The sequence below is a fragment of the Marmota monax genome, unplaced genomic scaffold (assembly GCF_021218885.2).
Source record: "Marmota monax isolate L192 unplaced genomic scaffold, Marmota_monax_Labrador192_F-V1.1 WCK01_AAM20220418_F8-fsc00083, whole genome shotgun sequence".
In the NCBI taxonomy this organism is placed as follows: Eukaryota; Metazoa; Chordata; class Mammalia; order Rodentia; family Sciuridae; genus Marmota; species Marmota monax.
Genome location: NW_026692848.1, coordinates 303,705 through 325,706, shown reverse-complemented (window position 1 = coordinate 325,706; position 22,002 = coordinate 303,705). Strand labels below are relative to the sequence as shown.

Below are 22,002 nucleotides of genomic sequence, written 5' to 3'. Positions count from 1 at the left end.
CAGCCTCAGTGTGGCCAGGTGGAGCAGAGGCCACATGTGCCCAGCTCTGGACAGGCCTCAAAAGGAAGGGCAGGGAGGCCTATGGCCCTTCGTGTCGCATCTGCCTCAACCTTCAACTTCTTCAGGACCCCAGTCCTTGGCTAGTCCTCTCCAGAGGAAGCCCACAAGGCAGGTGGTAATCACCTGGGCAATGGCTTCCCTGCACCGTGCCAACTCAGCTTTCTTCCTGATCTGCCAAGTGGGCATCAGGCACTGCCCTGTGGTTCTGTGAGCATCTCAGCAGGACTGCTGGTAGAGAAGTCTGGCCCTTGGCAGCCTCCCTGTGCCCTGGGCATCTGAGGATTCCCCCCTTCTGGGAGAGGGTTTGCTTGGCTTTGCCTGGCAAACCCACCACCTCTTGATTGACTTGCTCCCAACTGCAAGCCTTCTCCTTTGTACTTCGTAGTGTTCACACCCCAGCTCCTTCCGCCACCTCCTACCAACCCACTGACCCCTGGGGCCCTGGGGTGCCTGGCACATCTGCCTCTGAATTCCACAGGCTTCTCCTGCAATTTGAGATGTGCAGGCCATTTGGACAACCAGGCTGAATTCAGTCCTATGATTTCATAATCAATTTGAGGTGCAGGATTTTTAACATTCCCAGAGTATTTAAATATAATAGGTCACATCGCCAAACCATCTGGGTATGTTTTTTTTAATACAGCCAAAATGGAAATAGGAGCCTGTTCAAATAAAGGAGCAGAAGGGGGGCCTGCACAGGTGTTATGGTTTGAATCTGGACTGTTCCCCAAGTCTCGTGTTAAGTATATGGACCCCAGTGCAACCAGGGCCCAAGGGGGGTTCAGGCAGCAGTGGATCCTGAGGGCTCTGGCCTCACCATGGATTAATCCATCAAACGGACCACTGGGGGGGACTAGTGGAGGAAGTAGGTCACTAGGGGTGCACCTGAGAGGGTTTATCTTCTCCCTGGCCCCCCTCTTTCCATCATCCATCTGTCTTTCTCTCTCTGCTTCCAGCTGCCATGAGCCTACTCTTTCCCCCAGGCACCCTGTGCCATGACGTTCTGCAACAGAGTCGGCAACCATTGGCGGAACCTCTGACGCTGGGAGCCAAAACCATTCTCTCCTCCCTCAGTGCTCTTGTCAGATGAGTGGCCACAGGGGCAAAAAGCTGATGGGCACAGTGGGGTTTGGCAAGCAGGGAAGCCACCAACCCCCACGAGACAACAGATGGCACGACGCCAAGGACAAGCAAGATGGTGCTCAGTCCTGGGCACCGATGGGGTCTGCACCAGCCTGTGGCCCTCCCAGGGTGTCCCCCAGACCCTCAGACAGGGTGCCAGGAGGCAGGGCAGGGAAATGTGAGAGGTCCCCTTCCCAGCACAGCAGAGGTGCAGCTGGGCACTGTCACCTGCCCTTCTAGACGTGCTCCAGCCTAGAGCATGGAGGAGGGGCCGGACACCAGAGAGAGGCCCGGCCTCCACTCCAGCAGCCGAGGCCCTGCTCCTCTGAAGAGGGGAGCCAAGAAGCAGCCCAGAGAGGCGCTGCTTTCTGCTCTCTGGGCCTGAATGGAGCCCTGGTCTGGGGGTCAAAGCAGAGAAGCAGGGCTGCTGCCGTACCCACCCCTGCTGATGGCCTCGCTGAGGACCTGCAGGGTGGTGTCCAGGGAGCCCAGCAGGGCCCTGGAGGGCACTTCTCTGCCTGCTCTGGTGGGAGGAGTTCTGTGTGTCTGGGCAGGACAGCTGGAAAGAGCTGTAAGGGTTAGGGTTAGGGTTAGGTCTAAGGCCAGGTCAGGGCCCTCCAATGTCACTGACTCCCTGTTCAAACAATTAACCCCAGATTTGAGCAGTCGAAGAAGAGGGTGGGCAGCCTGCGCCAAGGTGGCCTCTTTCCAAGCAGGCCACAGTCCAGGGTTGGGTGAGTCCGTGTCGTGTCAGCAGATGGAGTGAAGGAGTCTTATGGGAGGAGGTGGCTTCACGTCTGGAACTCCGGGGGATGACACCTTTTCCACAGGAGCTAGCAAGTGGCTCAAAGAGTGCTAGTGTGGGGGACAGGCTGCTCCTGGAGAGGGACCCTGGTCACCAACGTGGTCTCAGGTGGAACCCCGATGCTGAGCACAGACAACTGCACCGAGAGACCCAGGTTTCTCCCCAACTCATGCTGGGGCAAGGTCGCCCAGTTACCACCAACTACCTTCCAACCTCAGCGGAGAACGGACACTTCGTTTTGTCTGCAAGGGGATATGAAGACGGCTGCACCTGGCAGAGGAAGCCGGGAATGTTTGCGAGGCCAGGTAAGCAGGGCAGAGTCTCAGCCTCCTGGGTGGACTGGATGGGCTCTGAGTCCTGTGGTGGCTGACAGAGAACCGAGCAGTGGCCTCAGTCAGCTCCCCGCCACTGTGACAAAATGGCTTAGAAAATAGTTTTAAAGGAACAAAGATTTATTTTGGCTCAAAGTTTCAGAAGATTCAGTCCACGATTTCTCAGTCCCGTGACTCGGGACCTCGGGTAATGCAGAACATCATGGTGGGGCTCCTGGAAGGGCAGAGCTGTGCCCCTCAAGGCTGGGGTGCAGAGTGGGACAAGCAGGGGTCCCAGGACAAAATGACAAGATGTTCCCTTCAAGGGCATGGACCCCTGACCTCCTCCTTCCAACTAAGACACACCCAATAGACCATGGACCTACAAATCCCAAGGAGCCCTCCATCCATTTGTGAGGGCAGAGCCTTCATGTCCAGTCACCTGGCAAAGGCCCACATCTAAACACTGCTGCATTGGGGTCCATATTTTAACACAGGAGCTGTGGAGGGACATTTAAGATCCAAACCATATTTCACTCCGGCTGCCAAAGGCAATGTCCGTTACCAGGCGAACTGTGTTCATCCACTCCCAGCCCTCCCGTCGCCAACAGTCATAGGACCGCTCCGACACTCAAGTCCAAAGTCTCTGCTGAGGCTCAAGGTGAACCCTTAGCTGTGAGCCCCTGTAAAACAAAACCAAAAAACAAGTTACAGACTCCTAAGATACGATGACACAGGCAAAAATTCCCACTCCAAAGGGAAGGAAGAGGAGTACAGCCAAGAGGAACGGTCCAAGGCCAGACCAGAACCCAGGAGGGCCAACACCGAACCCTGTGTCTGAGCTCAGTATCTGGAAGACACAGCAACACAGTGTGGGCTCCAAAGGGCTCGGGCCGCCCTACCACACGACCCTGCAAGGCCACAGTGTGGACTGGCTCTGCTCACTGCCTGCAGCGCTTCCTGGCTGATGTTCACCTCCTGGCATCTCTGACTTCACCTCCAACCCATAATAAACAGATCAATGTACATATGAGGCCATGGGGCTCATGACCCAATCACCTCCCAAAGGCTCCACATCTGAGCTGCTACATTGGGAACCGAGTCCTCAACACAAGACCTACTGAAAACGTTCAAGATCCACACCATCAAAGCTTGCAGACACGGCTTAGTCATGGGAATCAGCACGGGCTCCAGGTCAAATGACTCTAAATACCTACCTTATTCCAGCTTGGTCCTCACACTGAGCTCAGAGCTGGTGTTCATTCAATAGTCCTTATTGAGCACCTGCTGAGTGCATGTCCTCATGCTAAGCACCAGAGGGACACAAACCAATGAGATACAAAGAATCTCTGCCCCGTGACAAATGGGAGCAAAGGTTTCAGCCTCAGAGCAAATGGACCCCATGGGCAGCTATGGGACAATGTGTGACACAGTAGCATTCCGTCAACACCCATTCCTTTTCCTTCCCTTTCTTCTTCCCCACAGACTCTGGAGATCCCCTTCCTCAAATGCTGAGTCAGGGTGTCAGGAAGCCCTTGTGGGCTTGAGCAGGAAATGGTGGTCCTGGCTGGGAGAGAGCTCCCTGTTGGCTCTCCTGCACGCCTCCTACTCTCCCCCTCAGGTTCCAGTTGGTTTCTGGGGGCATTCGGGACTTCCAAAGCTGTCTTCTACTTTTGGTCTTCTCCATTCTCAGTGGTGCCTCCTGAGCAATTTCCTCAGGGAAACCTTCCAGTCCACTAATGCTACCTTCGGCTTCACCCAGTCTGCTGTGTAGCCAACACATGTGGGTTCCCTGTGCTCTTGGGTGTGATGTCTGTGTGTTCAACCCAATCTTGGCAGACCATTTGTCCTTTCCTTACACAGGAGTCAGACTAAAGTCAAATTCAAGATGAGCAAAACACCCATCTGACTGGGTGCTCTAGAAAAATCCCCTGGTGAGTGTTTAAAGGTGGGCCGCAGATATTTGGGGAAGCAGAGACTGTATTGATGCGTTCAATGGGGACTAGATGCCTAAGTAAGTTTAATCAGCCTGTCTGAATGTCTGTGTCTGTTGCAACCATGCCTTAAACAGGTACCTAGAAGGTGGGTAACGCAACATGTGTGTGAGTCTGACCCAGGTACACTGCGTGGGCAAGTGAGGACTGGAAACTAGGATGTTAGAAGAGGATCTCAGCAGAAAGTCTCAACCCCCCTGAGCCTGTTTCCTCATCTGCAAAACGGAAATGAGGACAGCTAACTCCCCAGTGCCTTGATCTGAACCGTGAGCCTTCCCCCTGCTCCTGCCCCAGCACTGAAGTAACACACTTGAGCCTGAGCCACTTAGCGAGACCCTGACTCAAAGCAAAATAACAAGGGCCTGGGATGTAGCTCAGTGGTAGAGCACTCACCGGGCACCCTCAGGGACCAGGCTCCGTCCCTAGGACCACAGAAGAGGAAAAAGGAAAGGGCTGAGGGCCTGCGGCTGACCTTCCACCACGTGAGAACGCAGCCCTCTCCACACACTGAACCTCCTTGGCCTTGCATCTTGCAGATGGGCAAGTCGATGCCTGTCAATCAACTGCCCACCCCAGGAACTCATGGCAGCCCTGGAGGGGCGGGGGCCTCTGAGAAGGCCTCCAGGTCTCCCTCTGTGGGAAGAACGTCCATGCTGGCCACAGGACTCGTGCCTGGCAGGCTTTGTCCTCGGCTGGGAATAGATTAGTGCACTGCCTTCTGGGATCCGCGTTTTCTGACAAGAAATCTGGGGAGACTTGGGGGGAAGTGACGACAGCTGCCTCCTCTCAGCCCCACAGGTGTTCACAACCTGCTTGTGTCACTCGGCCCTCTGTGAGCAAAGTACAGCCACAAGGACCCAGAGGAGGGCGGGTCTGTTCTGGCCCCCGCGGCAGAGGCTCAGTCTGTGGTCAGCGGCTCACTGCTCTGGGCCCAAAGGGAAGCAGAACATGGTGGCAGAGGGAGGGCAGGTGGAGCGCACTGCCATGTGCGGGTGCCCAGGAACAGAGGAGAAAGGGCAGGCCCGGGAGGGTGCACCCTTCCAGGGCAGGAGCCTCGTGACCCGCCCCTCCAGCCACCCACTGCCCCAGTGCCAGTCCGTCCACACCCAGGAGGGGCCCATCCCCTGCAGCTCTCGTAATCAGGTCTCTTCACCTCTGAACACGCCCGCCTGACCGGGAGCCCTGGGGACACCTCAGACCCAAACCAGAGGAGGTTCTGCAGTGTCTAGGGAGCACAGCATCATGTGAGCACAGGACTGCCATCCTTCCCACCCCACTCTCCCAAGGTGACAGAGAAAGGAACTGGATCCCTTGAGTGTAGACAGGACCAGGGCTTTAGAGGTCAAGGAGTCATTGGAACTTTCAGAGTTGGAATGAAAAGGCCGTTGAAGGATCCTGCAAATCTGAATCTCTTAACAGTGAGTTATCAGTCTCCATGACCCACTGAAGTGAAATCTTCTGGCCTCCTTTCTTATTAACGGGGAAGAGGTCCTGGAGGCCAGAAAGTGAGGCCACTCCTACAGGTGGCGCCCAGGCGCGGTGGGGCCATCTGTCCTCTGGCCTGAGGAGGAGCCATCTGGAGGGAATCTCAAACACCTGCCCCGTGAGGCCTGGCTGCGGCTGGTGCCTCTCCATCAGGTGCGGGGGCTCGTGGTGGTGGCGCAGAGCCAGCTCCTGGGGGGCTCTGGTGGTGCTGGTTTGGGTCTTTGGACGCTGGTAGTCTTGATTTGGGGCTTGTCTTTACGCCATAACCTCAGTTGGTGCAGCTGCTGCTCAGAGCTGGCGGCAGAGCCAGGTGATGACAGGGGCGGGGTCCAGCTCTTCCCAGGAGGAGGCCCTCTGTGCCATTATCAGGTCCTGGGGGACATCCGGCAGGGCAGCTCTGGGGAGGTGAAACTGGCCCACCATCTCCTCTCAGGGGCAGAGGTGGACATGCGAGTCCCGCCCGGGTGGAGCAGAACTTCCCCAGTTTCCTCAGACAGTCTGTGCAGAGTCCGGGCCTCCCCCTCGCCCTGCAGAGCCTGCCACTTTCCCTCGCTTCCCAAAGACCAGTGCCCAGAGCCTGCCGCTGGCACCTTCCCCTTCCTGCCCACTGAGCACCAGCGGCCTGAGGAGGCCAAGCAGTCAGGGCAAAGGGCAGCACAAGGGCGGACTGTCTGCCCCTCCTCCCTGCAGTCTGCATGTGGGGACCCCTGCAGCACAGCCCCCACGAAGTCCCCGTGCCCACCCACCCAGCTCTGGGATGAGCAGTCGCAGCGGGAGGCGGAGCAGCAGGTCCTCCCAGGTACATGCTCAGAACACTCCCTCTGTCGGGTCCCCCCAGCTGGGCCCGGAGCCTGCACCCCTCAGGACACAGGGCAGGAGGCAGGGCCTACCAGCTGCACACAGCGACTCTCCCTGCAGCCCTGTTGCTGCAGGCCAGCCAGAAACATGGCCCTCGGCCAGAGGCTGAAAGGCCCTGGACTTGGAGACAAAGCAGCTCTAAGGCAAGTGGACAGCTAAGAGGACTGAGCCCCTGGACCCGCCTCACAGCAGGACATCAAGGGCATAGACTCAGCAGCTGCCTGGGCCCAGGGGCCTCTTCCCCCCGAGAGAGACATCAGGCTGCACTCTCCTGGCCACCCGTGCCCTGTTCTTCCCTGTCCTTCCTGCCACACTCCAGAACAGCAGAGGTGGTGCCGATAAGTCACGAATCTTAGAACAAAACTGATCCTCCAAAGAGTTAAACAAACAAACAAAAATTGGAGGAAGCCTCAGGTGAAGGCAGGTGCCCTGCAGCCGCCCTAAGGCCTGAGCCTGTCCTGCTCAGTACAGACAGACCTCGCTCACCCCGAGCACTGCAGACAGGGACTCGCTGGCCTCGGGCCAGCACTGACACAGAGTCTGCAGACGCACTCGCCTCAAGCCAGTGAAGCCTCGACTTACTTTGAGCTGATGGCTTTGGCCAGAAGGACTTCTCCTCTGTCTTCAGGTCCCTCCCTTCCTGATGCGTGTGCAGAGTGGGTGGCTGCTGTTGAAGTCACATCTGGCAAGGTGTTGGAGACCCCAGAGTGTCCTCTGGCATCATCTCCCAAATCCCATGTGTAGGGAAGGGAGAAGGCAGGTAGGGTAGTGGGAAAGGCAGGGTGGGCCTGCCTGCAGCAGTGGCTGGGTATTTCAGCACCTGCCAGGAGGCTTCCCCACCCAAAATAATCTCACAGCAGCTGCTATCGGCAGCAGGGGAGCACACGGGACTTGGCGCTAGTTACACAGAAGCCACGTGCACCAACGTGCTGCTGCGTTTAGCTTTGGGCTCTACTGCAGTATGCAGAGTGAAGAGTACCCAGAGTGTCCTCAGCGTGCTGAGGACAGGAGGGCTCAGGGTCCCTCCAGCCCTGGCACCTCCACAGGGCAGGGATCCCAGAGCTGCCCCGGCGACTCCTCCCTCCCCTCCCTTTGTAGCCAGATGATTATATGGTTGTGATGGAATCTTACACCCCAGGAATGACAGGTCACTCTCAGGCCCCGCAAAGCCAGTGCTAACTGAACCCCAATAGCTATGGCCTTGGGTGTTTAACTCAGAACCCCACCTACTGCGCCATGTTCCCATGGGCAGCCCTAGCGCAGTGGGCAGTCGCCAGTGCGTGTGAGCCAGGAGGCTACATCCTTGGAAAAGATGCCAGGAGGGTGTGCATAGGGAGCTGCCCCCAGCCTGCTCTTGGCTGTGCTGAGCAGCACGGAAGGCCACAGATCCAGTGGGATGGGCAGGGGCTGGCTCCACCTCCACGGCCTTCAGCTGTGGCTGGAATAAGTGCAGAGTAGAGAACCCCAAGGCTGGCTTGCTGGGCCCCTCCCCTGCGCTCTCCAGGCTATGTGATGCAGGCTGGTGGCTGAGGTGGGGACTTCTGGGGTGATGCCGCAAAGCGAGAGTCTCCTGGGTGGGTGAAGGACAGGCAGCTTGGCTCCAGGGCAGGACACAGCTAAGTAGGGAGGAGGAAGGTGGTAAGGGAGGCCACTCACCTCCGTGCCACCTCCACCCCTCTCAGCAGGCCTGGCCACTCAGGTGGGTCAGCACAGGCGATGGGGAAAGATGTCCCTCGTAGTGGCCAACAGGTAGAATGATCAGGTAGATCAGTAAAATCTGACTTCACAGGTCAAAAATGCATGAGGGCTGGATCCAAGATGGCGGGCCAGAGGGAGGCAGCATTTTGTGTTGCTCCACGCCCTGAACTCAAGTTGTGAGAATACTGCTTCCCTGCGAGCGACATTCCTGCTCACACGTGGGAATCATGGCCACCATGTCTGTCCAGGGTGCCAGACCTCAGCATCAGAGTAGGTCTCCCAACTACTAGCCCAGGCGAGTAGTTGATCAGGTACCCCAGCGGGCACCATCAACACCCGCGCTGAACTCTCGGCCAGGCACCTGAGCAGAAATCACCAACACCATTCCCAACAGGACATGTGGCAGCTTTCCACATGCAGGAACTCCAGCTGCCACTCCCAGTGGACCCCCATCTACCTACATGGAGCTCCCCGGGGGCTGCCATCTTGGGACTCTGCAGCCATGGAGATACTGCGCGCAGCGGCCTGCCTGCACCTGGGAACTTCACACAGGCTCTGAAGTCAGCGGACAGCCACCCACTGCAAGAGCTCATCTCTAAACTCATCCTCCAATGCCATCACTCAGCCCCGTCACACGACCTGAACGCAGGCGCCTCCATCTTAAGCCACCTTCGTCACCCTCTTCAGTGGGGGCAACACACTGGTTGAAACTCTGGCCGGCCAGGAACTCAGTTTCTAATCCTCCCCTCTCCCCAGGATCCGCTATCCCAGCACAGTGACACCCTGGTTACCATCGCCACCTGAGGGTGGAGATACCAGCTAACAAGAGACGACCCCACCTATTGGATGAGAAGAGAAGCAGAAAAGATATAAATTTCCAATCAAAACAATCCTGTTTCTTCCTTCAAGAGTCCCCCCCATCCCCCTCCCTCCCATCCCCAACATATGTAGAATCAAGTATTTTGTATGAAGTAGGATTTGGGGACATCTGAATAGGATATTACAGCTGTGTTGTATATGTATATATATATATTTTTTTCTTTTAACCCACCAATTTCTACTATTTTAGCATTTTTAATTTTTCTCAATATATATGTGTGTTTGTTTTATGTACTCTACTGTCTTCCCACTTACTTGTCTACCCCAAATTACTTCTTCTCCCTTCTCCTGCTACTGACCTTCCTCTTTAGATTTCTCTTTCACACTTCCCAAGGTATAACAACTCTCTATCCTCACCTCCTACCTCCTCAGCTATCATCCTACTCCTCACCCCTGTTCTTTGTCCACCATCAGAATCTGTAAACACTTTTACAAACCTACTGAGTATATTGTAGATAATAATTGAATTTACCATTTCTGTACATTGTGACAAAACTATAAACATCCTAATAGCAACCATTTGTTTTCAGGGTGTATACTGTTTATATTGGGATCGGATAACATTGTTCTTTTCCCCAAAGGCGAGGTATTGGATCCCAACAGGGGCATAATAAGCCTCTAGGGTAAAAATGGCAATGCCTCAGATCCACAGTGCTAGAAGGGAAGACACCACCCTATGAAAAGAAAGTGCCCCAAACAAATCAAGATGCACATTATTAGAATTCATGGCCAACACAGCAGAATAAATGACAGAGAAGGGGTCACATGATTAAAATGTTTAATGAGTTAAAGGGTGACACAAGAGAGCAAATGCAGGCAGCAAAAGATCGTTTTGACAAAGAGCTACATAAACAAATACAGGAAGGAAGAGGTCACTTCAGTAGGAAGACAGAGGGTCTTGAAAAAACAACAGAAATCCTTGAAATAAAAGAAACAATAAACCGGGCTGGGGTTGTGGCTCAGAGGTAGAGTGCTCACCTACCATCTGTGAGGAACTAGGTTCAATCCTCAGCACCACATAAAAATAAAATAAAGATATTTTGTCCACCTATAACTAAAAAAAATAAATATTAAAAAAAGAAACAATAAGCCAAATTGAAAGCATTACCAATAGATTGGACCACTTGGAAAATAGGACCTCAGACAGGAAGACAAAAGATATAATCTTGAAAAGAATGTAGATCACACAGTGAAAATTATAAGAAACCATGAGCAGAACATTCAAGAAATATGGGATAATATAAAAATACCAAATTTAAGAGTCACTGCTGCCGCAGTCTGGCTGAGCACAAATCACGAGCCACTGAAGCAGGAACAAACTTTATTTCTGAACTCCACCAGCACACTCCACGCACGCTCCCCTGGAACTCTCCCGAACACCCACGAACCACCAACCAGAAATCCCTCCTTCGGCACTTCCCCAACCAATGGAAACTCTCCGGGAATCCCCAGGAGAACTCCAAAGTAGCAGGCCGAGGCGGACAGCAGGGGTCTAATATACACAGCTTAACATAACCATCATCATCTCAATGGCTCGCTGGCGTCACCTCTCAACCACTCCTTCTGGCAAAAATGCCATGCGTCATTTGGACTCGGCTCTGGCTCTCAGCACACTGCAATAGAGGAAGGAATAGTGTTCCAAACCAAAGGAATGAGCAGTCTATTCAATGAAATAATACCAGAAAACTTTCCAGACATGAAAAATGAATTTCAAAGCCAAATACAAGAGGTTTACAGAACACCAAATGTACAAAATCACAACAGATCCACATCAAGGCACATTATAACGAAATGTCTAACATACAGAATAAGGAGAGAATATTAAAAGCCACAAGAGAAAGGATTCAGATTACATACAGAAGGAAAACTATTAGATTATGTGCAGATTTCCAACCCAGACCCTGAAAGCTAGATAATCCTGGAATAACACATACCAAGCTCTGAAAGAAAATGGATGCCAACCAAGAATCTTGTATCCAGCACCATTAAGCTTTTATTTGATGATGAAATAAAAACCTTCCATGATAATAAAAGTTAAAAGAACTTACAACTCAAAAGCCTGCACTACAGAACATCCTTGGAAAATATTCCTTAAGGAGGAAATTAAGAACAATAATGAAAATCAGCAGAGGGAGGGATAATAAATAATAAAATAAAAAATAAAAACTACTAAAGGAAAAACTAATGAAAGGAGAAACCAAGTCAAGTTAAATACCAAAACAAACAAAAAAGGCTGGGAACACAAATCATGTCTCAGTAATAACCCTGAATGTTAATGGCCTAAACTCACCAATCAAAAGGCATAGACTGGCATATTAAATTTTTAAAAAAGACCCAACAATATGCTCCTCCAAAAGACTCATCTCATAGGAAAAGATATCCACAGACTGAAGGTGAAAGGTTGGGAAAAATCATAACACTCCCATGGGCTGCAGAAGCAAGCAGGGGTTTCCATTCTCATATCAAATAAAGAAGACTTCAAGCCAAAGTTACTCAAAAGGTATAAAGAAGGATATTTCATACTGCTTAAGGGAACCATTCATCAACAAGACATAACGATAATAAATTTATGTGTCCCAAACAATGGAGTGTCTATGTTCATCAAACGAACTCTTCTCAAGTTCAAGAGTCAAATAGACCACAACACAATAATTCTGGGTGACTTTAACACACCTCTTTCACCACTGGATTGATCATTCAAACAAAACCTGAACAAAGAAACTATAGAACTCAATAATACAATCAATAACTTAGACTTAACTGACATACATAGAATATTTCATCCTTCAATGAATGAATACACTTTCTTCTCAGCAGCACATGGATCCTTATCTAAAATAGACCATATATATCATGCCACAAAGCAACTCTTAGCAAATATAAAAAGTAGAGATACTACCTTGCATTCTATCAGATGATACTAGAATGAAATTAAAAATCAATAATAAAATAAAAAATAGAAGCTACTCCATTACCCAGAGACTAAATAATATGCTACTGAATGAACAAGGGGTTTCAAAAGACATCAAGGAGGAGATTAAAAAATTTCTAGAGGTGAATGAGAACCCAGATACAATGTATAGAAATCTCTGGGACACTATGAAGGCAGTACTAAGAGGAAAGTTCATTGCACAAAGTTCATTCCTTAAAAGAAGAAAAGTCAACAAATAAATGATCTAACATTACATCTCAAATCCCTAGGAGAAAAAAAAGAACAAATCAGCACCAAAAGCAGTAGAAGACAGGAAATAATTAAAATCAGAGCTGAAATCAATAAAATTGAAACAATTGACAAAACAAAAAGTTGGTTCTTGGGCTGGGGTTGTGGCTCAGTAGTAGAGCATTTGCCTGGCATGTGTGAGGCACTGGGTTCGATTCTCAGCACCATATATAAATAAGTAAAATAAAGTCCATTAACAACTCAACAAAAAAAGATTGGTTCTTTGAAAACACAAATAAAATTGATAAATCCTTAGCCATGCTAACAAAGAGAAGGAGAGAGAAAACCCAAATTACTAACCTATGTGATGAAAAGGAAATAACACAACAGACACTACAGAAATACAGAAGATATTAGAAATTATTTTGAAAATTTGTACTCTAATAAAATAGAAAATATTGAGGGTATTCTAGAGTCATATTATTTGCTCAAACTGAATCAGGATGATATACACAATTTAAACAGATCAATTTCAAGTGACAAAATAGAAGATGCCACTAAAAGCCTACCAACCAAGAAAAGCCCAGGACCAGATGAATACACAGCTGAGTTCTACAAGATCTTTAAAGAAGAACTAATACCAATAAGCTTCAATTTAGTTCAAAAAATAGAAAAAGAGGCAGCACTTCCAAACTCATTCTATGAAGCCAATATCTCCCTGATTCCAAAACCAGGCAAGAACACATCAACAAAAAAAACTTCAGACCAATATCTCTAATGAACTTTAGATGCAAAAATTCTCAATAAAATTCTGGCAAATTTAAAATGTATCAAAAAGATAGTGCACCACAATCAAGTGGGATTTGTCCCAGGGATACAAGGTTGGTGCAACATACAGAAATCAATAAATGTAATTCATCACATCAATAGACTTAAAGATAAGAATCATATGAAAACACAGCACCCTTCATGTTCAAAACACTAGAAAAATTAGGGATAACAGGAACATATCTCAGCATCATAAAGGCTATTTATGGTAAGCCCCAGGCCAACATCATTCTAAATGGAGAAAAATTGAAGGCCTTCCCTCTACAAACTGGAACAAGACAGGGATGCCCTCTTTCACCACTTCTATTTAACACAGTTCTTGAAACACTGGCCAGAGCAATTAGACTAAAGAAATTAAAGGGATACACATAGGAAAAGAAGAACTCAAATTAGCACTATTTGCTGATGATATGATTCTATACCTAGAAGACCCAAAAAGTTCCATCAGAAAACTTCTAGAACTAGTAAATGAATTCAGCAATGTAGCAGGATATAAAATCAACACCCATTAATCGAATGCATTTCTGTATATCAGTGACAAATCCTCAGAAAGGGACATGAGGAAAACTACCCCATTTACCATAGCCTCAAAAAAAAAAAATACTTGGGAATCAACTTAATGAAAGAGGTGAAAGATCTATATAATGAAAACTACAGAACCCTAAAGAAAGAAATCAAAGAAGACCTTAGAAAATGGAAAGATCTCCCTTGTTCTTGGATAGGCAGAATTAATATAATCAAAAGACCATACTTCCAAAAGCACTATGCACATTTAATGCTATTCTGATCAAAATCCCAATGACATTCCTCATAGAAATAGAAAAAGCAATCATGAAATTCATCTGGAAAAAACCAGAGACCCAGAATATCTAAAGCAATCCTTAGCAGGAAGAGTGAAGTAGGTTACATCACTATACCAGACCTTAAACTATACTACAGAGCAATAGTAACTAAAACAGCATGGTATTGGCACCAAAGCAGACTGGAAGACCAAGGGTACAGAATAGAGGACACAGAGACTAACCCCAAAAACTACAATTATCTTATATTAGACAAAAACATGCATTGGAGAAAAGATAGCCTCTTCAACAAAATGAAATTAAACCCCTATCTCTCACCATGCACAAAATTCAACTCAAAATGGATCAAGGACCTAGGAATACAACCAGAGACCCTGCGTCTAATAGAAGAAAAAGTAGGTCCTAATCTCTATCATGTGGGATTAGGCCCCAATGTCCTTAATAAGACTCCTATAGCACAAGAATTAAAATCAAGAATCAATAAATGGGATGGACTCAAACCAAAAAGTTTGTTCTAAGCAAAAGAAACAATCTGTGAGGTGAATAGAGAGCCTACATCTTGGGAGCAAATTTTTACCCTTCACACATCAGATAGGGCACTAATCTCTAGGGCTTATAAAGAACTCAAACAGCTAAGCACACAAAAAAAATAAAATTAAATTAAAAAAATAACCCAATCAACAAGTGGGCCAAGGACCTGAACAGACACTTCTCAATCAACAAATATATGAAAAATGTTCATCATCTCTAGCAATTAGAGAAATGCAAATCAAAACCACTCTAAGATATCATCTCCAGTCAGAATGGAAGCTATTATAAAGACAAACAACAATAAGTATTGGCGAGGATGTGGGTGAGAAGGCACACTCATACACTGCTGGTGGGACTACAAATTGGTGTAGCCAATATGGACAGCAGTATGGAGGAGATTCCTTGGAAAATTGGGAATGGAACCACCATTTGACCCAGCTATCCCTCTCCTCAGTCCATACCCAAAGGACTTAAAAACAGCATACTACAGGGACACAGCCACATCAATGTTTATTGCAGTACAATTCACAATAGCTAAACTGTGAAACCAACCTAGATGCCCTTCAGTGGATGAATGGATAAAGAAAATGTAGCATATATACACAGTGGAATATTACTCAGCAATGAAAGAGAATAAAATCATGGCATTTGCAGATAAATGGATGGAGTTGGAGAAGATAATGCTAAGTGAAGTTAGCCAATCCCCAAAACACCAAATGCCAAAAGTTTTCTCTGATATAAGGAGCCTGATTCTTAGTGGGGTTGGGAAGGGGAGCATGGGAAGAATAGACAAACTGTAGGTAGGACAAAGGGGAAGAAGGGGGAGGGGTCAAGGGGGTAAAATAAAGATGGTGGAATAGATGGACATTCACTACCCTAAGCACATGTATGAAAGAGACACAAGTGGTGTGAATGTACTTTGTATACAAGCAGAGAGATGGAAATTGTGTTCTACATATGTAATATGAATCCTAATACATTCTGCTGTTATATATAACAAATTAGAATAAAATTTTTTTTAAAAAAATGCATGAGGGCCTTCCTTTATCCTTGTCTTTCACTGCTCCCACCCTCCCAGGACCCACCTGGTCAGTGCCTGGGGGGGGAGGACGAGGAGGGCCACCAGTAGTCCAGGAGACCCCAACTCAAGGTCCTCGGCTCAATCACATAGCCAGGTCCTTGGCCACGTAAGGTGACGTGTTTGTAGTGTAGGTCGGGACTAGGAGCTGGGAGACCAGGTGCTCCGTCTCCTGTGGCCAACGTGTTCTTGAGAACATGGCCTTTCCCACAAGCTCTCAGACCCATGCCAGAGCCCCAGGGCTGCAGGCCTGAACCTCTCACAGTACTCTCTTCTGGGACCAGCTGGGCCCTCACATCGCAGCCTCGTCTTGCTGGTCCACCCACAGGAACCCCACCCAGCCCAAGGGTGGACCCACCAACACGCCTGGCGCAGCTCAGGAGGCCCCTCCCTCCTGACTCTCCCCGAGGTTAAGCCCTGGTGCTAAAGCCCAAGTGCCTCTGTTCCAGGGCGGGTGCCTCTGCTCTGAGCCCCCCTGGTACCAGGAGCCACCGAGCCAGCAACCACAGGCCGGGACCCAAGCACCTCCTGTGGCCGCCCACTCACCATGCCCCCGGCCTCCACTGTCCTCACACCTTCCCCTGTCCCCACCTGGTGAAACAGTTGCAGCCTCCTGCACTGGACGGCCTCTGGTCTCTGCAGGGAGCTGCAGGAGGCTATGACCTCAAGCTCTGCAGGGTGGCAGACCACAGGGGCCTGTGTCCACACGGGGGCTCACCTGCCCCCTCTGGGGCAGACCTCTGGTGCCTTCACGTCCTGGCACACCAGGAGAACCCTGTTCCACGGCAGCAGTGAGTGGCCAGGGCCAGCTATAGCCAGAGGCAGCAGGCGCGGGAGCCCAGGCCCTGCACGGCCTTGCTAAGGGCTGGGATTGGACACCCCCAGCAGTCCTCTGTGGTCAGAGGTTAATGCCTGGAATGGGAAGAGGGGGTGGGCAGGGTTCCTCCAAGACTGGTTGCTCATTAATTTGAGTCTGGACATTCTCTCCCTCAAGCACAGAGACCTCAGTAATGGCAACTTGCCCAGCGCACGCAGCATGCCTTCACCTGCCCTTAATTAGGCAGCCGGCGGCCAGGCCTGTGGCAGTCCTTGCCGCCCGCACCCTGCCCTCCTCCATCCGGGCTCCTAATTGATCGGGAGGTGATTGATCATCAGTGTGTGCATTTGTTTCCCAGAGCCCATTGGCTGGGTGGTAAATGACATACAGGCCTCTTTAGGAGCTCCGCAGGCCTCCCCCAGGGTCCAGCCTGCCCGCATCCCCCTTTGCGCCTCACAAGCAGGTGTATGTGCCTGTGGGCTCAACCCTGGAATGGGAGCATCCTGCCAGCCTCAGTTGGAGGCAGCTCACAGAGATCCTTCTTCTAGCATGGCCTCCGAGGTCCTAGTCCCTCACGCCCCCTGGAGCCAATTCTGCCCCAGCCCTACCAGAGGCCCCATCTGTGCTGGAGTGGCCCTAACCTTGGGGAGAAGGCCACTTGGATGGAGCTGGGCCAGCACAGAGGACAGAGGTACGGAACCCTCCCCTGGCCTTGCCGGCCTCCATGCTCTGCCAGGTACGGTGAGGCTGTGGAACAAGCCCCCTCCCCAGTGCCACAGGAGCACTGCGAGTTTGTCATCTTACACTTCTGCAGGGCAGAGTCAAGGTGCAGCAGGCCTGGGTTCCTTTCTGGGGGACCCACGGCCCGGGTTACCGGGAGAATGGGGGTTCCCCAACCCTTGCTGCTGTCCTAACCCTAGGACCCGTGTGTGTGGTCTTGTTTGGACATCAGGCCTGTCCTGTGTGGTCAGGTAAAGATGAGGCTGTTACAAAATGAGCCTCACCAGAGGCAGCAATCTCAGGCTTCCAACAGTGGTCCAGCCCACAGCACATGGGCAGCCACATCCTGGTCACTGGACCCCAGTCTTCCAGAAGAAGCCCATTTGCTTCCCGTAAGGACCCAGATTCCACTGGTCTGCACAGCACTTGACCAGCTACACAAATGAGGGCAGCAGTCAGCACAAGTTTGGGGCCAAGCACCTGGAGCTTTGGTGGGGAGCATGTGGACATGTCCTGTGGGCTGGGTTGCAGGAGGCCGCAAGGACAGTGCCCCTCGTGGCTGTGGCAATGGATGTGTGCACCTTGTGGGCAAAAGAGCACATGTTCAGGTGAAAAGCCCCCCCTCCAGACCACATATCTAGTCAGGGGCCATCCGACTGTGCCTGGGGTCTCCTTGGCTCCTGAACAGGGTGGTCAGGGGTCGACAGGTAACCATGGGTCAAGCGGTACCCGGGAACACCCGCCACCCAAGACTCAGCCGGTGCCCCGCCCTGAGCACTGGTGCGGATCCCTTGTTCATCCTGGAGTGGGCAGCCCAGCCCTGGCAGGAAGCTCATGTGTCTGCGGAAGCCTCTTGCCTGCAGAAGGGTGGACATTTGCCATGATTCTCCAAGAAGCCCCAGTTTCCTGGAACACTTGGAAAGCATGGACACTTTTACTTGTACTTTGTCAGAGAAAACGTTAAAATGAAAATGAAAATGTCTTCATTTGTGTATACAATGTGTCCATCGCGTGGTACTGTGTGTAATCAGAGAACTCAGGGAAGAGGCCCCCCGCAGTTTGCTTCCTCTTTACATGGGGTCTGTCCCAGGAACTCCAGTCCAGCTCCACTAGGCTCCACTGGCAGCTGAGGATCAACCGGCTGGAGGTGTCTCGGTTCCACAGCTGAACATTCAGGAGGCTCCCCAAGGGGAGCACAGCCTTCCTCTAGCCCTCGCCTGTCCATCCCAGCTCCCTGCAGCTCCAGACCAACAAGAAAACTATTGTGCTTCCACAACAACTCCCAGTCTGTGACCGTTCCCATCTCGAAGGCAGAGTGGGAATCCAGATAGTCCACATTTGAAGAGAACGAGGTGCCTGTGTCCTGACAGTTGGAGCCGACTTCCACGCACAGTGTTTACAGGCCCAGAGGAACTGCTCCAGGCTCCTGGGGGACATGGAAGTCTCAGCCTTGGGGAGCGGGGGAGCAGGCCGTATAGGCACAGGCTTGGGCAGGGCCAGGACTGTCCTCTCTGGCCCCCATTCCTGCCCTCGGAGCTGGGAAAGTTGTCCAAGACACCCTTGGCAAGGGGCAGGTCTGAGTGTTTTTCCTCCAAAATGATTTCTGTATTTCAACAGGGATTTGCTGGCCACAGGACCAAGCCAGGGGACATTTTGTTGGTGGCCCTTCCAGCAACAGGGCACAGGCTGAAAGGCCATGGCCATCGCAGCTGAGCCGTCAGAGCCCTCCCAGGGTGACCAAGCAAGGTAGCTCCTTTGGGAGGCTGTGGCTTCTGCAGCAGGCCCTGGAGCTCTCAGACACCTTGGCCTGGTGACAGCCTGTCCAGGAGTGGGCACAGGGCTGCTGGCCTTGCTGTCCCTGCTTGCCTGTCTTCGTTAGCCTGCTGTGGGGCCAGCCGTCAGCAAGGCTGTGCTCCAGGGCCTGCCCAGGCTCTCCTGGTTCCTGCAAAGACCAGCTCCCAAGGTGGCATCTGAAAGTGTGCCACGGTCACACAGGCTTGGAGCAGGGACTGCGCTGTAGGAGAAGGAGGAGGCAGTCCAGGTGAAAGCAACACAGACTCAAACCAGAGAGGAAAGCAGAGGCAGGGCCAGTTCCCAGGGTGCGGCAGTGAAGAGTGGAATCGCCTTCCCCAGGCAGGAGCAGCGGCCAAGCTTGGGGTCGGGGGGCAGCATCGTGGTGAGTGGCTGTGGCCCAAGCAGCCTGCAGGAATCCCTCCTGGGCCTGCAGCAGCTCTAAGGCAATGTCTGCACCAGTGGTCACCTGGGTGCAGAGGCAAAGGGACACTAGAGTCCCACAGTGCCCACTCTGCCCCTCCCTGACACCTCCCCACCTGCCTGCCCAGAAGAGCCCCCTGGGCGAGCTCTGGGGACAGAGCATCAGCTGGAGACGCTCTTGAGCACCTTCTGTGTGTGGAGCTGCCACGTGCGGGGGCTGAGCAGAGCCATGTGCCTGGCCCTCCCTCTGCCTGGGGAAGAGGCCGTCTAGTGGGAGGACCCAGGCCCAGGCAGCCCTGGGAGCGCAGCCGCTTGGCCCCGAGGTGCAAGCTGAGGGTGCGCTGCACAAAGCGACCTGGGTCCTGGCTGCAGCTCTTGTTCCCCGTCACAGCACCCAGCGTGCTGAGCGGCCTCCCAAAGCCAGGAAAGAGAAGGTGGCCCTCCACTCCTCTGTGCTCATCTCAGCCACGGGCTGGAGCACTGGGGCACTGTTGGATCTGGTGGGCTCAGGCACATGGGGCCTGGCCTGGGCTCAGAGCAGCCCACTAACAGTTCCAAGTGGGCAATGGTCGTGCCCGTGCTTGGCACACGGAGCCCTGTGGGAGGCAGTGATGTGGATCGTGGCATCTGATGGCCTCATGGCTGTGGTACACTTGTGCTGAGATTCCCACTGTGCAAAAGTGCAAACGCCCAGAGATACCAGCTCTGACTGCAGACACTGGCTCCTAGGGATGGAGGCTTCTGAGCACAGCAAGATGACCACAATGTCTCGTCCATGCTGTGACCTTCAAGCCTGCCTGCTTCGCAGAAACTTTCTCACAAATAACCTTTTATGTTATCTGTTGTAGTTAGTTATACATGGCACTTTAACACACCATACATAGAGGGAATATAGCTTCTCATTCTTCTGGTTGTACCTGATGCAGTATCCCACCAGTCAGGTAATCACATATGGACATTGGGTAATAATGTCCTATTTATTCTACTATCCTTTCTACTCCCGTGCCCCCTCTCTTCCCTTCACTCTCCTCTACCTATTTCAAAGTACCTCTATTCTTCCCTAGCCCACACCCTCCCATTGTAAATGGCTAAGGCTGTGCAGCATTCATATTAGAGAAAACATTCAGCCTTTGGTTTGGGGGGTTTGGCTAATTTCACTTAGCATGGTATTCTTCAGCTCCAACCACTTACCAGCAAATGCCATGATTTTATTCTTCTTTAAGGCTGAGTAATAATCCATTATATATATATATATATATATATATATATATATATATATATATATATATCTATTATATATATATATCCATTTATATATATATATATAATCACATTTTCCTTATTTCATTCATCTGTTGAAGGGCATCTATGTTGGTTCCATAGTCTAGCTATTGTGAATTGAACTGCTATAAACATTGATATGCCTGCCTCACTGTGGTATGCTGATTTTAAGTCCTTTGGGTATAAACCAAGGAGTGGGACACTGGGTCAAATGGTGTTTCCATTCCACGTTTTCTGAGGAATCTCCATAGTGCTTTCCATAATGATTGTGCCAATTTGAACACTCACGAGCAATGTAAGCGTGTACCTTTTTTCCCACATCCTTGCCAACCCCTTTACTGTAGCTTGGATTCTTGATGATTGCTATTTTGACTGGAGTGAGATGAAATCTTACAGTAGTTTTGGTTTGCATTTCTCTAATTGATAGAAATGTTGAACATTTTTTCATATATTTGTTGATCGATTGTATTTCTTCTGTGAAGTGTCTGTTCAATTCTTGTATCCACATATTGATTGGGTTATTTGTGTGTGTGTGTGTGTGTGTGTGTTAAGTTTTTTGAGTTCTTTATATATCCTGGAGATAAATGCTCTGAGGTGCAGATAGTAAATATTTTCTCCCTATCTGTAGACTGTCTCTTCACTTTATTGATGGTTTCCTTTGCTGAGAAGAAGACTTTTGATTTTATTCCGTCCCATTCCTTGATTCTTGAGCTTTAAGAGTCTGATCTCTGGGTGATATAATAAATGGGTAGAGCCGGCTCTGCCTCGCCATTCTCAGTCAGACCTCTGCTCCCCATGGATCGCGCTTCCTCTGAATGTCTGTGTGCTCCTTCTCCATCCCCATCACCCTCGCTGGTCATGCAGGTCGCGGCACAGCCTGACAAGTGACAGCCATCAGAGTGGACGATGGTGGTCTCAGATCCCGGGGAGCATGTGCTCTAGACACCGCGTTGAGCACTTTAAATACAGCTCATGGTTCATGGTGATCCTCATGACACCCTTTGAAGCTATTGTCATCCTCAGTTATAGGTGACAACACTGAGGCCCAAGCATTTAGGAGTGGCCAAGGCTGCGCAGCGGTCAGCAGTAGAGCCCTGCTTCCTGAAGGTCCTGCCGTCTTCCCAGATCCTCTGTGGCGACTGACCCCAGGCACCATGTCCTGTAGTCACTGCCTCTCGCGCCAACTCTGGACCAATATTTAATCAAACGTTTGCAGGTTCTGGTCTTGGCCTCTGTTCTTCACACCCAGCAACACGGCTGTCGGCTGTCCCGTGGCATCTCAAGTGCTCCAATTGCAAGCTCTCCTTCCCCAAGGCACAAAAACACCTGTGTGGGGCCCCAGCAAGGCTGCCAGCCCCGGA

The 22,002-nt window shown here is 50.7% G+C and overlaps 1 long non-coding RNA gene across 1 annotated transcript; it reads right to left on the bottom strand.

Annotated features, from left to right (window-relative positions):
- Window positions 1-2,421: 2,421 nt before the first annotated feature.
- LOC124095940 (uncharacterized) lies at window positions 2,422-16,472 on the bottom strand. Its single transcript, XR_006852715.1, has 2 exons — window positions 16,201-16,472; window positions 2,422-2,981 (listed from the first exon to the last, which is right to left on the bottom strand). It is a non-coding gene; the product is annotated as an uncharacterized LOC124095940 (long non-coding RNA).
- Window positions 16,473-22,002: the final 5,530 nt, after the last annotated feature.